Genomic DNA, 18301 nt, shown 5'->3' on the forward strand with positions numbered 1-18301 from the left:
GTTGTATCTCAAGGGTTTGGCGCCAGAAATTCAGAGCCATGTGACATCGGCTAATCTTGACAACATCCAGGCTATTCAGCGCCTCGCTCATCGCATCACAGATCAGGCAGTGGATCAGAACAAACTGCCTAAACGTATCAGCGCTACTGCTACCGCTACTACTTCTGCTACACTTGCTACTCCCAGTGACAACAAGAGAAAATGGGATGGGGATTCTAGCAAGGGATCAGCTTCAGTTCAGTCACAGGTTCAGCAGCGAAAGACTGACAGTTATCAGAGTCCCAGTCAGCACTCCTCAGGCAGCCACAGGCAGGGTGGATATCGGGGGAACCTCCCAAAGTGTAACAACTGCAACAGACACCACAGTGGCCAGTGTAACATGGGTCGCTGTCAAAGATGCCTCAAGATGGGTCATGAGGCCAAAGATTGTAGAAGCCCTCGGCCTGCGAACCAGAATCAGCAGCAGCCACAAGCACAGCAGAATCAGCAACAGGGCAACAAGGGGTGTTTTCATTGCGGCGCAGAAGGGCACTTCAAAAGGCACTGCCCTCAGCTAAACAGGAACCAGAACAACAACCATAACAACAATCAGGGAAATGGCAACAACAACAACAATGGTGGGAACAACAACGACAATGAAGCAAGGGGTCGTGCGTTTGTGTTGGGGCAGGGTGATGCCAGAAATGATCCCAACGTAGTTATGGGTAAGTTTCTCCTCGACGATATTTATGTTACTGTTTTGTTTGATTCGGGTGCGGATACGAGTTATATGTCTTTGAAAATGAGTAAATTGTTAAAACGTACACCAACACCCCTAAACACCAAACATGTCGTAGAACTAGCAAATGGTAAAAGTGTAGAAGCCACGCATGTAGTCAAGGGTTGTAACATCGTTCTAGCAGGTCAGACCTTCTCGATTGATCTTATTCCTATAGTTCTGGGTAGTTTCGACATCGTCATCGGCATGGATTGGTTATCCAAGCAGCAGGCGGAGATCCTATGCAAGGAGAAGATCATTCGTATTCCTCGTGCGGGTAAGGAATCTCTCGAAGTTCAAGGCGACAAGAGTGGTGCTGTGGTTGGCATCATCTCTTTCTTGAAGGCTCAGAAATGTTTACGAAAGGGGCACACTGCCATTTTGGCACTTGTTACTGATGCATCTACGAAAGAGAAAAGAATAGAGGATATTCCAGTTGTACGCGAAATTCCTCAAGTGTTTCCTGAAGATTTACCTGGTCTACCACCTCATCGCCAGGTCGAGTTTCAAGTCGAGCTAGCTCCAGGAGCAGCACCTATAGCTCGAGCACCGTATCGTCTAGCCCCAACTGAACTGGAAGAACTGTCTAAGCAACTACAAGAGCTCTTGGATAAGGGCTTCATTCGTCCAAGCTCTTCGCCTTGGGGAGCTCCAGTATTATTCGTGAAAAAGAAGGATGGCACTTTCAGGATGTGCATCGATTACCGCGAACTGAACAAGGTCACAGTGAAGAACCGTTATCCTCTTCCTCGTATTGACGACTTATTCGACCGGTTGCAAGGGTCGAGTTACTATTCCAAGATTGATCTAAGGTCAGGGTATCATCAGCTTAGAGTCCGGGATGAGGACGTCTCCAAGACAGCATTCAGAACTCGCTACGGTCACTACGAGTTTCTGGTCATGCCATTTGAGCTTACGAACGCGCCTGCAGTTTTCATGGATCTTATGAACGGGGTGTGCAAACCTTATCTTGACAAGTTCGTCATTGTCTTCATCGACGACATTCTGATCTACTCCAAGAGTCAGGAGGAACACGAGCAGCATTTACGACTCATCTTGGAACTTCTTCGAAAGGAACAACTGTACGCCAAATTTTCAAAATGCGACTTCTGGCTTCGTGAAGTCCACTTTCTAGGCCATGTGGTGAACAGGGATGGGATCCATGTCGATCCATCCAAGGTAGATTCGATCAGGAACTGGCCTGCACCGCGTACACCAACGGAAATACGCCAATTCTTGGGTTTGGCGGGGTATTACAGACGATTTATTAAAGACTTCTCTAAGATCGCGCAGCCGCTCACAATGTTGACACAGAAAGGTGTTACCTATCGTTGGGGTAATACACAAGAAACGGCTTTTCAGTATCTGAAGGATAGACTATGCAGCGCATCTATTCTCTCATTGCCAGAGGGCACAGATGATTTTGTGGTCTATTGTGACGCATCGATACAGGGGCTTGGTTGTGTATTGATGCAGCGGGATAAAGTTATTGCCTACGCCTCTCGTCAACTCAAGTTTCATGAACGGAACTACACGACGCACGATTTAGAGCTGGGAGCTGTTGTTTTCGCGCTTAAGATATGGCGACACTACCTATACGGTACCAAGTGCACTATTTACACCGATCACAGGAGTCTTGAGCATATCTTCAAGCAGAAGGAACTGAACATGCGTCAACGACGATGGGTCGAGTTACTTAATGATTACGAATGCGCCATCAAGTACCATCCAGGCAAGGCCAATGTTGTGGCTGACGCTCTCAGTCGGAAAGACACTCTACCTAGGCGTGTACGAGCTTTGCAGCTCACTATTCAGTCTGATCTTCCCGCACAGATACAAACTGCTCAGATAGAAGCATTGAAACCCGAAAACGTCAAAGCTGAAGCCTTACACGGCTCAAGGCAATGAATGGAACAAAAGGAAGACGGCGCATACTATGTAACGGGGCGTATTTGGGTCCCACTTTATGGCGGTTTACGAGAGCTTGTGATGGATGAAGCTCATAAGTCTCGCTACTCGATACATCCAGGTTCGGATAAAATGTATCACGACATTAGAACTACATACTGGTGGCCCGGCATGAAAGGCCACATAGCGACTTACGTTGGCAATTGTTTGACATGTGCAAAAGTCAAAGTGGAGTATCAGAAACCAGCGGGCCTACTTCAGCAGCCCAAGATACCGCAATGGAAATGGGAAGAAATTTCCATGGATTTTGTTACAGGCCTACCCAGATCCCAGCGTGGGAATGATACTATATGGGTGATCGTGGATCGACTCACCAAGTCTGCACACTTCCTGGCTATTAAGGAAACGGATAAGTTCTCCACTCTCGCAGACGTTTATCTTAAAGAAGTTGTTTCGAGGCACGGGGTGCCCACCTCCATCATTTCGGATCGGGATGCATGATTCACGTCAGAGCTATGGCAAGCGATGCACAAATCTTTCGGCTCACGATTAGACATGAGCACAGCATATCATCCTCAGACGGATGGGCAGTCTGAGCGAACGATCCAGACTCTTGAAGACATGCTTCGGGCATGTGTTATTGATTTCGGCAACGGCTGGGAAAGGCATCTCCCTTTGGTGGAGTTTTCGTATAATAACAGTTATCACACCAGCATACAAGCCGCTCCATTTGAGGCATTGTACGGACGTAAATGCCGGTCACCTCTCTGTTGGGCAGAGGTGGGGGATAGTCAGATCACGGGTCCAGAGATTGTAGTGGATGCCACGGAAAAGATTGCACAGATACGACAACGCATGGCGGCAGCACGCGACCGTCAGAAAGCCTACGCGGACAAGCGTAGGAAGCCTTTGGAATTTCAGGTTGGGGACCGAGTTTTACTTAAAGTCTCACCCTGGAAGGGTGTGGTTCGTTTTGGCAAACGGGGCAAACTAAATCCGCGGTATGTCGGACCGTTTGAGATCATTGAGAAAATAGGCAAAGTGGCCTACAAGCTAAACCTACCAGCTGAACTCGGTGCAGTTCACAATGTATTTCACGTGTCGAATCTGAAGAAGTGCCTGTCAGATGAGACCCTCATAGTTCCTTTTAAGGAACTCACTATCGACGAGCGGTTGCAGTTCGTCGAGGAGCCAGTTGAAATCACGGACCGGGATGTTAAGGTCCTCAAAAGCAAGAGAATCCCTCTTGTTCGAGTTCGTTGGAACTCCCGACGTGGCCCAGAGTACACCTGGGAACGCGAAGACCAAATGAAAGAAAAGTACCCCCAGTTATTCGAAAACCGTGCAACCACTACTGAGACTGAAGCTACTACTGCGGAATTTCGGGACGAAATTCCAAATCAACGGGGGGATGATGTGACACCCCAGGAAAATCAGTAAACGATACAACTTACCTAGCTTCCTCAGTAACCGCATGCTAAATTTCGGGACGAAATTTCTTTCAAGTTGGGGATAATGTGACAACTCGAATTTCCAAGATTTCTATTTCGCATTTATTGCACGTTCATTGTTTGTGTAGTTAATTATTTGTGCGATTAGTTGCTATGAAATTGTATACGTTTTAATACAATGAAGTGTATTGTGTGATTTGTGTATGGTTGTTTGTTAATTTAGAAAGACTTGTCAAATAGGTGAACTTGGTGGTGGAACTGTGAAATTGATGTGAGATGGTGTACTATTGTAAAATATAATAATTAAGGGTGTGTAGAGTTATTAGTGAAACTTATATGATACTTAACCCTAATTCTTCACTAAACCTCACACAAGAAACAAGGCATGTACTTTCATTCTTTGGTTTTCTCTGGCAACCATCACATCATCATTGACAAGCTATTCATCACTTTCGATTCTACATTTTTCTCTAGAATCGACACAAGGTAAATGCTTATTGTTTAATTGATTGTTGATTGTATCAATTCTTGATTATGTGTTCATGAAAACCCTAGTATTCATATGATGTTCTGTAATTGTTAATGTGATCCTGATTATTGAGTTTTTGATGAATGATTAGTGATATGACGATAAGATTGTTCACATAATGATTGCTTGTAATCATCGATTGAATGTTTATGAATTCTGCATATATGTAATTAGGTTTTTAATCGTAGAAACGTAACTGTTCAAATGCACGATGATGTTAACTAGTCCAACTTTTGTGAAGTTATCATGTCCGAATTTCATGAATGTAGTATAGTCCGACCTCTTTATGCATAACATAGTCCGAGGATTGTGATGATTATCTAGTCCGAGGTTCCCTTACATTATGTGGTCCGAACTTTAAGTCCACATAAGGTCCGAATTCTTTATGAATGAATGTGGTCCGATCTTTAATCACTTGAAGGGGTCCGTGTATTATATGAGAAGGTGAGGTCCGACTTTTACTAGTGGGGTGTGTCCTAGTTTTTGGCCCCAAACCCCCCTGTCCGAATTCTTAACCCCTCTCACTTTAGTCCGAGTTTCATGGGGGTGTGTTAAGGTCCGAATTTTGGTGCATTGCCACCCCCATGTCCGAGTTCTTGTTATAGAAGTTGGGAGGTCCGACTTTTATGGATAAAAGGGGTGGTCCGACCTTTATAGCATTGTCCGAGTTTATAAGAGGGCAAGCTTACTTGTCCGAGTTTCTCATGGAATGAAGCTTGTCCGACTTTTAAGTCCACACTTATTATGGTTATGTCTTTTGTCCGAGTTTTGTGACTAGATAAAGGGATCCGACTTTTATTGTAGTTGATGTCCGACCTCCATATGATGTTTCAAGGTCCGAAGTTGATTATCATGCTTAGCCGACCTTTTTACTTGTGATAGTGTCCGAGCTCTCATGCCTTGATGCTTTGTTTAAGTGTTATGCTTTGATAATAGTCAGAATTGCATATGTTATGTATAATCAGAGCCTTACAAAGTGATGTATGAAGCAAATTACTTGTAAACACCAGTATATAGAACCTACTGTATGCTCTGTATGTTCTGTGCATTACAATATGCTACCGTATGTTACCGTATATGATTGTGTGATGCTGTAGATAGGAGCAATATTTATCATATCATCTTGTACACAGTGAACACACATAGCACAATTGCTTGAGTATCGAAGACTAGCAAACCCTAATTGAATTTATATACTTACGTCAAGTATGTGCAATGTATCCTAGGTCGTGTGTAACGGACTTAGACATTTAATTAACTCTAGAAGCAATAACATACCGAGCAAACCAAAGTGAGTTCACACTCTTACTAAGGCATGGGATTCCCAAGGGCTTGGGAATGGGATTGAAGGAATAAAATTGACTAGATACGTGCATACACTGTTACTAGACTACCATACCATCGTCCTCGGTTATGCAGGACACATACGTAAAACCTACGTATACCTATGCTACTCACTGTCCTCAGGTTGCGAAGGACACTCACGTAAAACCTACGTGAACTTATACTCACTACTGCCTCGGTTGTGTCAGGCACTTACGTAAAACCTACGTAAACCCCCGCGTACCCCTATCCTCGGTTGTGAAGGATTACTTACGTAAAACCTACGTAAACCCCCGCGTACCCCTATCCTCGGTTGTGAAGGATTACTTACGTAAAACCTACGTAAACTAGTACGTATTACTGTTCTCGGGATATGTAGAACACTTATGGTTACGAATAGTCTAGTGGATATACAACATGGGAAGCCCCCACCAATAGAACGTACTATCGGCCCAGTAGAGCCACATGTTACATACGAACTTACTACTACGCATTTATTTTCTGTGAACTCGCTTAACTAGTTGTTGATCCTCTGTTACATGCCTTGCAGGTCATTAGATACATGGAGTTTGCACAGGGAGGAGCTGGTTTATGACATTTGATACTTTATTATGATGGGTTTTATTTACACGCTTCCGCTAAACAATGATAACTTACTTATGTTTTGGAACACCTTTCATATGGATTTGGTTTGGTTTAATGGCAATTACTTTTACTATATATATATTGTTCTATATGATTGGCGGCTTGATCCTGGTCAGTCACGCTCCCAAGCGGTGATACTCCGCAGGTGGATTTTGGGGGTGTGACAGTGACCATAAGGTATAACCTCGGAAGGTTATTCCCTATACAACTATGGTCACAATACATGCTTGGTCGGATCCAAATGATCGACCAAACGGGTCGAGTTCGAAAGTCTAAGCGGTGGTTTAGACTGCTTGACTTACGACTCTATACAAGCACTAGACTAAAAGTGACGAGCTAAACATGTTAAAACATGTTTAACTAAGTTAGAAAATAGGTTTTGATATCAAAACAAAGTGTTTTGATACCCAAGAATAGTTTGTTTGCAAAATACGCATGAATACGCATTTTGACTGAAACTATGACTCGTCACTACACCTAATCAACGTGGTAATCAGTAGGTATAGTCACACGGGACTATAACCATCGTGATTACGCTCACGTTGCAAAGTTCAAACGAACTTTGTGTTGACCAAAGACTGGTCAAAGCAGAAAGTCAAACACTGTTTGACTTTCATGCTTGAAAAACATAAACAAGCATGAAAGAGACTTACAAAGGGTCCAAGCTAGGATCGAGATCAAGAAAACTCAAGTGTGAAGCTTCAACAAGTGAAAACCCCAACTTAGAGCTGATCTTGAATGAAATGAGCAAAGAACCCAAATGAAGACCCATGCTATTAATAGTAATCTTGACCCTACACTTGTGCACATGGCTTTTGAATACAATGGGGACCAAAAACCCGCTCCAGGTATTGAGAAAATTACGCAAAAGACCCTAGAAATCAAGCCTGTTGCTGAAACTGGCTGCTGAAAATGTGTTCCTCAGGCGTGTCATGACAGATTACTCTGATTCTGTCGCGTGTCGCCTAGCAGGTCAGGCAGTAGTTTCAGATTTTGACAGTTTTGGCTCCTGCATGCTTAAAACTTGATTTTCGGCACGTTTAAGCCCAGTTAACCCCATTTCAAGGCTCTAAAATGAAGTTAAAGTATAGGGATCCTAAAATATGCTCAAAAACGTCTTGGATGTCGGTTCGTTTGGTCGTACGGTTACGTCATTCAGTTAATTACGAAGAAAACTCGAACGGACGCAAAAATGATCCAAATTTCACGACGGATGGTATTTTTGCATTCTTATCACTAAAATAAAATATTTTAATGATTACAAAAATTTTTGGATGTCCGGATATGTTCAGAAGTGTGGATATCTCGCTTTCATTTGGTCCTCACGCTCCCAAGTAAACTCTGGGCCACGTTTGGACTCCCAGCGAACTTTGACCAATCGAATCTGTTTGTTCTTCAACTGATTGACCATACGGTCCATTATCTCCTCAGGTTTCTCGACAAAGTGCATTGTTTCATCAACTTGAATTTCGTAGAGTGGAATGTGAAGATCAATATCGGCTAAACACTTTCGCAAATTGGACACGTGGAATGTTGGGTGAATATTCCCAAGATCTGGAGGTAGCTCTAGTCGATAGGCAACCTTTCCAATTCTTTCAACAATCATAAATTGTCCAACGTATCGTGGTGCAAGTTTTTCTTTTTTTTCTAAATCTCACCACTCCTTTCCAAGGGGATACCTTGAGTAGGACACGGTCTCCGACTTGAAATTCCAAGGGCTTGCGTTGCATATCCGCATAACTCTTTTGATGGCTTCTAGCTGTCACAAGATTATCGCGAATTTTCTTGATTTTGTCTGTTGTTTCCAGAATGAGCTCAGGTCTAGTAAGCTGAGCTTTACCGATCTCATTCCAACAGACAGGTGAACGACATTTTCGACCATAGAGAGCTTCGAATGGTGCCATATTAATGCTAGCATGATAACTGTTGTTGTAAGAGAACTCGATCAACGGAAGATGAGAATCCCAATTACCACCAAAGTCTATCACGCATGCTCTAAGCATATCCTCCAAAGTTTGAATCGTCCTCTTAGATTGTCCATCTGTTTGGGGATGATAAGAAGTGCTTAGATTTAGTTGAGTTCCCAAAGCAGATTGCATGGTCTTCCAAAAGTGAGATGAAATCGAGCATCACGATCGGAAATGATATCCAAAGGAACACCATGTCGAGATACAATCTCGTCAACATAAATCTTGGCAAGTTTATCAGCAGGTAGATCCTCGCGAATCGGTATAAAATGAGCTGACTTCGTTAATCGATCAATAACAACCTAAATAGAATCATGACGTTTAGATGTATGCGGTAACTTAGTGATGAGGTCTATCGCAATGTTCTCCCACTTCCATACCGGTATCTCTAGTTGTACAAGCAAACCAGATGGTCATTGATATTCAGCCTTGAATTTGAGACAAGTTAGGCATTTCGATACATACAGAGCAATATCCTTCTTCATACCAGGCCACCAGTACAGAGTACGAAGATTCTTGTACATTTTGTGAGCACCAGGATGGATAGAATATCAAGACTTATGAGATTTGTCCATCACTAAAATGCAGAGATCATCTTGTTTCGGAACCCACAAACGATCCTTGAAGTAGAGTAACCCATCGTCTTTCGTTTCGAGTTTAAGCTCAAGTTGAAGAGGTAGCTCATATTTCAATAAGCCTTTGGTTACACATGATTGTTGAGCTTGAAGGACACGTGATTGGATATCAGATAGAGTTCGAACAGAATGAAGCTTGATTCGTTCCTTTCGGCTTAGCGCATCGGCTACGACATTCGCCTTACCAGGATGGTAGCGAATTTCGCAATCGTAGTCGTTCAAGAGTTCAACCCAGCGTCGTTGCCTCATGTTCAGCTCCTTCTGATTAAGAATGTGTTGGAGACTTTTATGGTCTGTGAAAACCACACATTTTGTACCATACAGATAGTGTCTCCAGATTTTGAGTGCAAAAACCACAGCACCCAACTCAAGATCATGAGTGGTGTAGTTCTTCTCGTGTATTTTCATCTGTCTTAACGCATATGCAATGACTTTACCTCGCTGCATAAGAACACAACCAAGGCCTAGGTTCGACGCATCACAATAGACAGTGAAATCATCATTTCCTTCAGGCAAAGATAGAACAGGAGCATCACAGAGTTTTCGTTTCAGCGTTTGGAACGCTTCTTCTTGTTTAGGTCCCCACTCAAAAGGCTTATTCTTCTGAGTCAAAGCAGTGAGTGGAACCGCGATCTTCGAGAAGTTCGAAATAAACCGTCGATAATACCCAACAAGACCAAGAAAAGATCGAATTTCTGTTGGCATCATAGGCGTATTCCAATCCTTAATTGCAGCAATTTTGGAGGGATCTACATGAATACCCTGCTCGTTGACAATATGACCCAAAAACTGAACTTCTTTAAGCCAAAATTCACACTTGGAGAATTTAGCAAAAAGTTGTTCCTTCTTTAGGAGTTCCAGTGTTAAACGAAGGTGTTGTTCGTGTTCGGCTCGAGACTTCGAATAAGTGAGAATGTCATCAATGAACACAATGATGAACTTGTCTAAATAAGGTTTACAAACCCTATTCATTAAGTCCATAAAAATAGCTGGAGCATTCGTCAAACCAAAAGGCATGACAGTGAACTCGTAGTGTCCATATCTCGTGCGGAAAGCAGTTTTGGGAATATCTTCTTTGAGTACACGAAGCTGATGATACCCAGAACGCAGATCGATCTTGGAGAAACATGTAGCACCATGCAGCTGATCGAAGAGATCATCGATTCATGGTAGGGGATATCGATGCTTGATGGTAAGCTTATTAAGCTCACGATAATCGATACACATTCGAAAAGACCCATCTTTCTTTTTCAAAAACAGGACTGGAGCGCCCCAAGGTGAATAACTCGGTCGGACGAATCCTTTATCAGATAACTCTTGAAGCTGTCTCGATAACTCTTTCATCTCAGACGGTGCAAGACGATAAGGTGCTTTTGCAATCGGGTTAGCATTGGGTACAAGATCAATATAAAACTCGACTAGACAAACTGGAGGCAAACTAGGCAGTTCATCAGGAAACACCTCTGGATAATAGCGGACAATCGGAATATCTTGAATACACTTGCTCTTGCCTTTCTCTTCGGTGACATGTGCCAGAAATGCAACATATCCTTTTCGTAAATAACTTTGGGCTTTCGTACACGACATGAGTTTCAAACCAGCAGACGGTTTCTCGCCACGAACTTCTAGAACTTCTCCAGACGAAAGAGGAATACGAACGATTTTATCGAAACAAACAACCTCAGCATGATGCTTAGTTAACCAATCCATCCCCACGATAATGTCGAAACTTCCAAGTTGCATCGGTGTGAGTTCAATAGGAAAAAGATGGTTATCGAGGTTCAATTGATAATCGCGAATAACAGAATCGAGTACAAGGGGTTTACCATTAGCAACTTTGACAGATAAGGGTTTCCTCAGTTTAGTTCTAGGTATCGCAAGCAAAGGCTCAAAAGATAACGAAACAAAACTTCTATCGGCACCAGAATCGAAAAGAACAAATGCAGGTCGATGGTTAACAAGGAACGTACCATTAACAACCTCGTTGTCAGCCCTCGCCTCATTTGCATTCAAGTTGTACGCTCGTCCACAAGCGGGATTCACATTCGCGTTCACATTGACATTCACGTTCGGATTTGCAAGCCTCGGACAATTGTTATGGAAATGACCCATTTCACCGCAATTGAAACGCGAGCCAGGTGGGAATCTAGCAGCATTCCCTTGAACTGGAGCTTGATTCTGAACAGCTTGATTTTGGCCCAAATGACAAATGTTGGCCAAGTGCCCAAGTTTACCACAAGTAGTACACTGCTTACAAGCCTGTTGGGCAGCATGATGACCATTGCACCTTGTGCAGTGAGGTGCGGTACTAGCATACTGTTTCTTCGCAGGAGGTTGTGCTGGTGGGTTCTAAGCATTATGTGCAGTGACTGCAAAGTTCTGGGAAGCCTTGCGCTTCCTCGACCTCTTTGATGACTCGCAATTCTTACCCTTACCTTTACCCTTGTCTTGTGTGGAATCAACTGACTTCTTCTTATCACCCTTACGGGTCAATTTACCTTTTCTGACCTGAGACTCGGTCAGAGTAGCAGCTAACTCGATCGCTTGACGAACAGTGGTAGGATTACTACCAGTCACAATATCTTACACAGAATCGGGCAACCCATCGATATACCTCTCAATTGCTTTCTCCAACGGGGTAACCATAGTAGGACACAATAAACTGAGCTCCTCATAACGATCTGTATAAGCCCGGTGTTCTCCCCCATCTAGTTTCAAATCGTCAAATTCTCGTTCCAAAGCTCGAATCTCGTGACGGGGACATAACTCTTTCATCATGAGAGCTCGAAGCTCTTCCCACGTTTGTGCCATCGCCACATTGGCACCCTTATCACGCATCACACCGTTCCACCATGTAAGAGCACGTTTCTCAAACACACTTGACGCAAACTCAACCTTATGCTCATTCGGACACTGAACATGTCTAAATGTACTTTCCAAACTTTCGAACCATTGTAGGAACGCAGTTGCTCCCTGAGACCCAGAAAACTTTAATGGCTTAGCAGAATTGAAATTCTTGAAACTACATTGAGCATTATTGTTGTTATTGTTGTTATTGTTGTTGTATAATTGATGAATCTAGGTTACTATGTTCGGAAGCACAACAGCCATTTGCTGAGCGACAAGGGCTGCGATTTCTTCGTTGGTTTGAGGTTGTGCATCTCGTCGAGGAGGCATTTTCTAAAAGGAATAAGGAAACGTGAGAAACGAGTGAGATCGACAATTGGATAAACGAAAGAGGTATTGAAAACATCGATAAAACACAAGGAAGGTGATCATTCGTTTGTTGCCTCGAACAAACAAATGATGCACAGTGACAAATCAAAGTAAATGGGTCAAAATAATGTATCACGAAGACCTGCTTTAGCCTATATGTGACCACTCATCCCAAGAGTTCCCAGGTAAGAGTGACTGGTCCGATTATGTGGATTTGTACGAACACTCTAGCCTTAGACAGAAAACTCAGGATACAAGCATCCACCCTTCCAGATTGCACGTGTTCACATTATAAGATCCAAACCTTGACGAGATTTTGAAAACATAGAGGGTTCAAAACCTTATAACAAATCATTTACGAAGAAATGATTGGTTTTTAAAGCAGATTTGTTATTGTGTTCTCGTTGTGGTTATCACCTAAAGATAGGTGACGGTATTGTTTTTAAAAATCTAAACGCAAATTTCTTGCGTTAGGGTCCTAGAAAAGTTATAGTCTAGGTCAAAGCATTACTAATAACCTAATTCCCTATAACCATTGGCTCTGATACCAACTCTTCTGTCACACCCCGACCGCGTAAAAACAACGAAACCGCGGCGGAAACGTCGGGGAGTGGAGCAACAGAATCATTGTTTCACAACCCTGGATTCAAAATTTCGTTTTATTAAGATATTAATATTAGACATTGTCTTTGAAACCAAACAAATAAGATTATATATCGTCTATCATTGTTATTAAGTCACTAAGGCTCCGTCCAGTCCTAAGTGAGCATGCATCCTACTTGTTATCAACATCATTAGACACCACCTGAAACATATGTAAAAAGAAAGTCAGCAAAGAAATGCCAGCGAGCACATAGGTTTTGTGTGAGTGTGAGATTCATGGCTCATTTACTTGTTTAAATAACTCGTACCACTTTGTTAATCGATATTAGAAAACTTGTTTTGTAAAACATTTGTATTGTAAAATGAATAACCAAGTCAAAACAGATTGGTTATAGTTTATAAAACCTCGATACCATGAATCTTAACTCAAAACATTTGTATATCGTAACCCAAATCGTAATTCGATCTCAAAATAAAACTCGTATGGTTTATATCATTTAGTAAACATCGTTGTGTGACATCGTTTCAAATCATTCGCCCAAGTGAACTAAATAATGCTACGGAATGTAATATGATAAAAGCACTTATATATAAGAAGTACCAGCGGCGTATCTACCATGCTTTTATCATATTAAACCCGTCTCATTATCTAATCACAAGCCAAAACCAAATCGTTCGTTCAATTCGTTTTAACTTGTTTAAATCGTTTTAATCGTCCAAATCTTTCATTCGTTTCAATCGTTCAAAATCGTTCAATCGTTCTCGTTAAAATCATTCTCGTTTTAATTGTGAAAACTACTTTTGGTCATCTCATGGAATATTTGACATCTGTGCTTGTAATCATTGTAAACAGTTCAGTTATCAATGAAATAAAGTTATTTGATCCCAATATTTGTTTGTTTATGTTTACAGTTTTCATGTTTTGATTTTCATTCAATTTCGAACTCTATATCGCTTTTTGGAGAGTTATACGCGAACTGGTGCATAAACCTAATCAGTTTAACGCGAAAAATACTCCGGAACATCAATTTATGCTTAAAATACCTTAAATAATCTTTACATAACTTAGAAATAAGTTTTGAAGGCTTTGGTATGGCAAAATCAAGTTTATTCGCTTACAGGGACTAAATTCGACAAATTGCGAAAGTATGCCGATTTGAACTGTAACATCCTTATTATTATTTAATGATTTTCGTATAATTTACGAAAATAAACGGGTAATTAGAATTTCAAATACATTGAAAATACGGGTTTCATTAAACTTTATTTACAGAATTAAAACTATACAACATAACATGTGTGAGTTGGTTATTTAACATCACAACGTTATATAGTGCGGAAGCTTATTTCTTGATCGTGTTCGGTTCTTCGTTGTGCTTGATCATCCTCCGGTGCTAAAATTATACCTGAAACTCATAAAACATGAGTTTGATTAGTCATACGTAACTTAGAACGTATCTAAACAAGTCCGGGAAGCAAAACTGATTGAAATAATAATTTTTCGCTAAAACAGTGCCCTTTCGCGCCACACGTAGGCACCCAGTTGCTCCCTCGCGCCACGTGAGGGAGACTGTTTTCCAGCAGCTCTGGAGCTGGGTCCCGCATTTTTCAGCAATACCAGTTTTTACGGAAACGACCATAACTTCTTCGTTATTGATCCGTTTTACGCGATTCTTTTTCCTACGCGTCCGGAATTTAATTCTCCATCATATGGAGTTAAAAATCCAACATCCAACATAATAAATTTTGAGACTTCTAGCCTTCGACTCGTTACCTTTTTACCGAATTTTAACCCGTTTATGCATTTTATCAAACAAACGTATTTGTTTGATCCTTATATCACATACACTTCTTCAAATTAATGTTATCTACCATTTTAGGTTCTAATCACAGGTTTATTACACAATTTAAACCCGTTTTCGCTCGTATGCTTATTTTGACCCGTTAAGGGTATTTAAGCACTTTAAAGCTTGAAATCGCTTTCATTCATTTCTAGCATCTTATTCCTACATTTCTTATCAAGTAATCTTCAACTACAACTCTATGTGTATTGGATTTAATGTGGATATCTATATGTTCCGAGTTTTACCCTTCGGATTATTATTTTACGACAAGACTCAAATAGAGCCACTTGACTAACGTATTACATCTTTCAACTTCTACACTTATTCTAAGTATTTATCTAATTATGAAACTCGTTTCCAAATAACCTCTAAGGGTTGTTTGTTCAATTTAGCCAACAAGGGCGTTTTGGTCCTTTTTAGTCTTTCAATTACGACAAGGTCTTTTGAGAGCATGTTTGACCCATAATTCTTCTTTTGAGTTATGATCTTGCTCAAAAAGTCATTATGCTTTTCGGAACGCCACGACCCTCTTTTAAAACGTTCGGTTTACCCATTTAAGTAACCCATTGTCTATCTAAGACTTCATTTAATGCTCATTGAACCTTACGTTCTAAATGAATAATTACTCTATTACACATACCTGGCTCAGGTCAATGTATTGACCTGTTTTAATGCCTTGCTATAATAATCGCTAAGTAATAGCGATGCAAATATCATTTCAACATTTATTCCTGAAATCATATAACTCGGCAAGAACCATTAGTCGCTATTATCAAAAGGTGGTATCTTCACCCTTTGACTCGTTCGGTCTAAATGACCGATTATATTAGCGAGACGACATATATTTTCATCTCGACTATATGACTCGCTCCAATTTACATCATGCGGTCATTTTACCTAAAATTCATTTCTTAACACTTTTTGGCCTATTAAGGCTTACTTCATAAGTGTCTTTTAAAACCAATAGTTATGGTCAACGCGTGACCAATTTACCGTTTTACCCTTATTGTTTGTTTTGGTTTACCCTATTAGGTAACCATTTAAAAGTTCATTTTCCATTTGTCATAAAATGATCGAATTACCGATTTAACACCTTTTAAACCATCAACATGGTTTCTTGTCATGCTCGACTATCTTGTTCCGTACGTCTACACGCAGGAACATCATACCTCAACTATGTATTTATCTTCTTCGTAACTAAAACGATAAGAGAATATTCTAAAATATAAGACTAGTGTAAGCCATACTTACCTTACTTCCAAATTATGCTTTTCCGTCATTCTTGCTTCGTTTGACCCGCTTCGTTCCCAAGCTTTCACCTAGCTTGTTAATCATCAAACTAATATTGTAAATTGTAAGATGGTTAGATTAGTCATAATTATTCACGAGTATTCCATCTCACTTATTTCATATGTCGAAAATACTATTCGACTTCATGATTAGTTAACTTAGCTTATTAAAGTTAACTACTTTAAATCACAAGGTTTACCACATTAAGTCTAAATCAACATAATATTTAGAACCTTTATCACTTCATATGACGCGTAATCGCCATATCATTCAGATACGCGTTTTCGCTCTAATTTCAACACTTTAGTTCTCGCTTAGGCATTTTAACAAAGACCTAATGTGCATAATTTGTATTCTTCTTTTATCAAGTTCATGGTTATTGTTTTAACCAAGTTTTAACATCAATTAACATGTTCACATCCATTATTCGCATCTACAACATCATAATTCACTTACGAAAATTCAAATTACACTAGAACTACTTATCAATTTCTAGTGTTTAACATGTTCATACAAAACCGACTTATCACCTTCAATGGTGATCATGAATCTACAAGAATTAGGACTAATTTCATCATATACTTGTCTAGGGTTTACTCCTAGACACTACAATGTTCCTATTTCATCATATAACACGCATGCAATCATCTAATTCGAATCCTCTAGGTTTGCTCAGAATTTCAACTAGAGATTTCACAAGAAATTTACATACCTCGTGACTCCTTTTTTAATGGAGATCGCTAATTTGTACTCGGATTTTGATTTGGACTTGATTTGCCCCTTCAATTTGATGAAATTGTGTTGATTAGGGTTTGACCTCAAGAACCCCTTGTGCTCCTGTGGAAAACCTCGACCAGAACACACACTAAAGTGTGTGTTTTGGTGTTTTGTTTTAATTAAATAAAACTATTTTCAATTTTGTCAAGTTTAGTACCCTCACTTGTTCAACTTTTTATAAAGAGTGTTATTAATCAAGTTTCATTGGCATTTTAACAACATTCAATTAACTAGGTTGATATTCCTAGTTACTTGGCGGGTTCGGGGAAATCACATCCCGTTTCTACTTTAAGTCCCGTTAACTCGGGCCTTTTATATACTTTGTTTTCTCAAAGTATTTATCCTCCTTTTAATTAATATTAGATTTATTTATTTAAATCCTAATATTTACCGGGTAAATTTTTACCACTAACGGTATTTTACCCGTCAGTAATATTAACGGAGTTTGATTTCCAAACCCGTTTTTGGGGTGTTACAGTAACGAACATTCCGGAACATGACCATAAGTTAAACACACCCTAAATATCCTTTACATAGCTTAGAAATAGGCTTTGAGGGGTTCGGTGTGCTAAAATAAACTTTATGCTCATTCAGGGACTAAAAGCGTCAAAAAGTGCATAAGTTTCCATTTTCGCGCATATCATACGTTCTGAATACATCCGGACATCCAAAAATTTATGTAAGCATTAAAATATTTTATTTTATTGTTTGGCATAAGAAAAATCCATTTGTGGCGCAATTTGGATCATTTTTCGCGTTCGTGCGCATTTCGTCGTAATTAAGCGAATATCACGTCCGTACGACCAAACGAACCAACATCCGACATATTTTTGAGCATGTTTCATGTCCGCTATGTTTAAGCATCATTGTAGGCCCTTAAAGTTGGCTTAACGGGCCTTTAATGGGTTAAAATGTGGCTTAAACATGTGTAGGGACCAAAACAACAATTTCTGAAACATATGTGCAGATCAGGGAGTCCAGGCGGGCCGCGTAAGCCCCCTAAGACTCTTACGCGGGCCGCGAGCTACCATCAGACTTGCAAAACAGCCTGTTTGATTCAACAGCTGGGTTTTTGTGAGTTGCACATGGTTTTGAGCAATACTATGGGCTATTTTGGGCTCCCATGGTTTTGTAAATCAGTGGGTACGAGGTGTACGGCTGAGATTGAAGCTCGTTTTTGTAACACCCCGAAAATATTAATGTTATATTTTAAACTAAATATCAGTAATAAGTTAAGATAACAGACTAGGAAAAGATAACCTAGTTAGTTGGTATCTTAACACAATAGGACAAGTATGATTAAAATGCCCTATATATAGTTTATGTAAAATTGAGGGGGGGCCAAACTTGTCAAAA

This window comes from Helianthus annuus, chromosome 3 (assembly GCF_002127325.2).
Source record: "Helianthus annuus cultivar XRQ/B chromosome 3, HanXRQr2.0-SUNRISE, whole genome shotgun sequence".
Taxonomy (NCBI): Eukaryota; Viridiplantae; Streptophyta; class Magnoliopsida; order Asterales; family Asteraceae; genus Helianthus; species Helianthus annuus.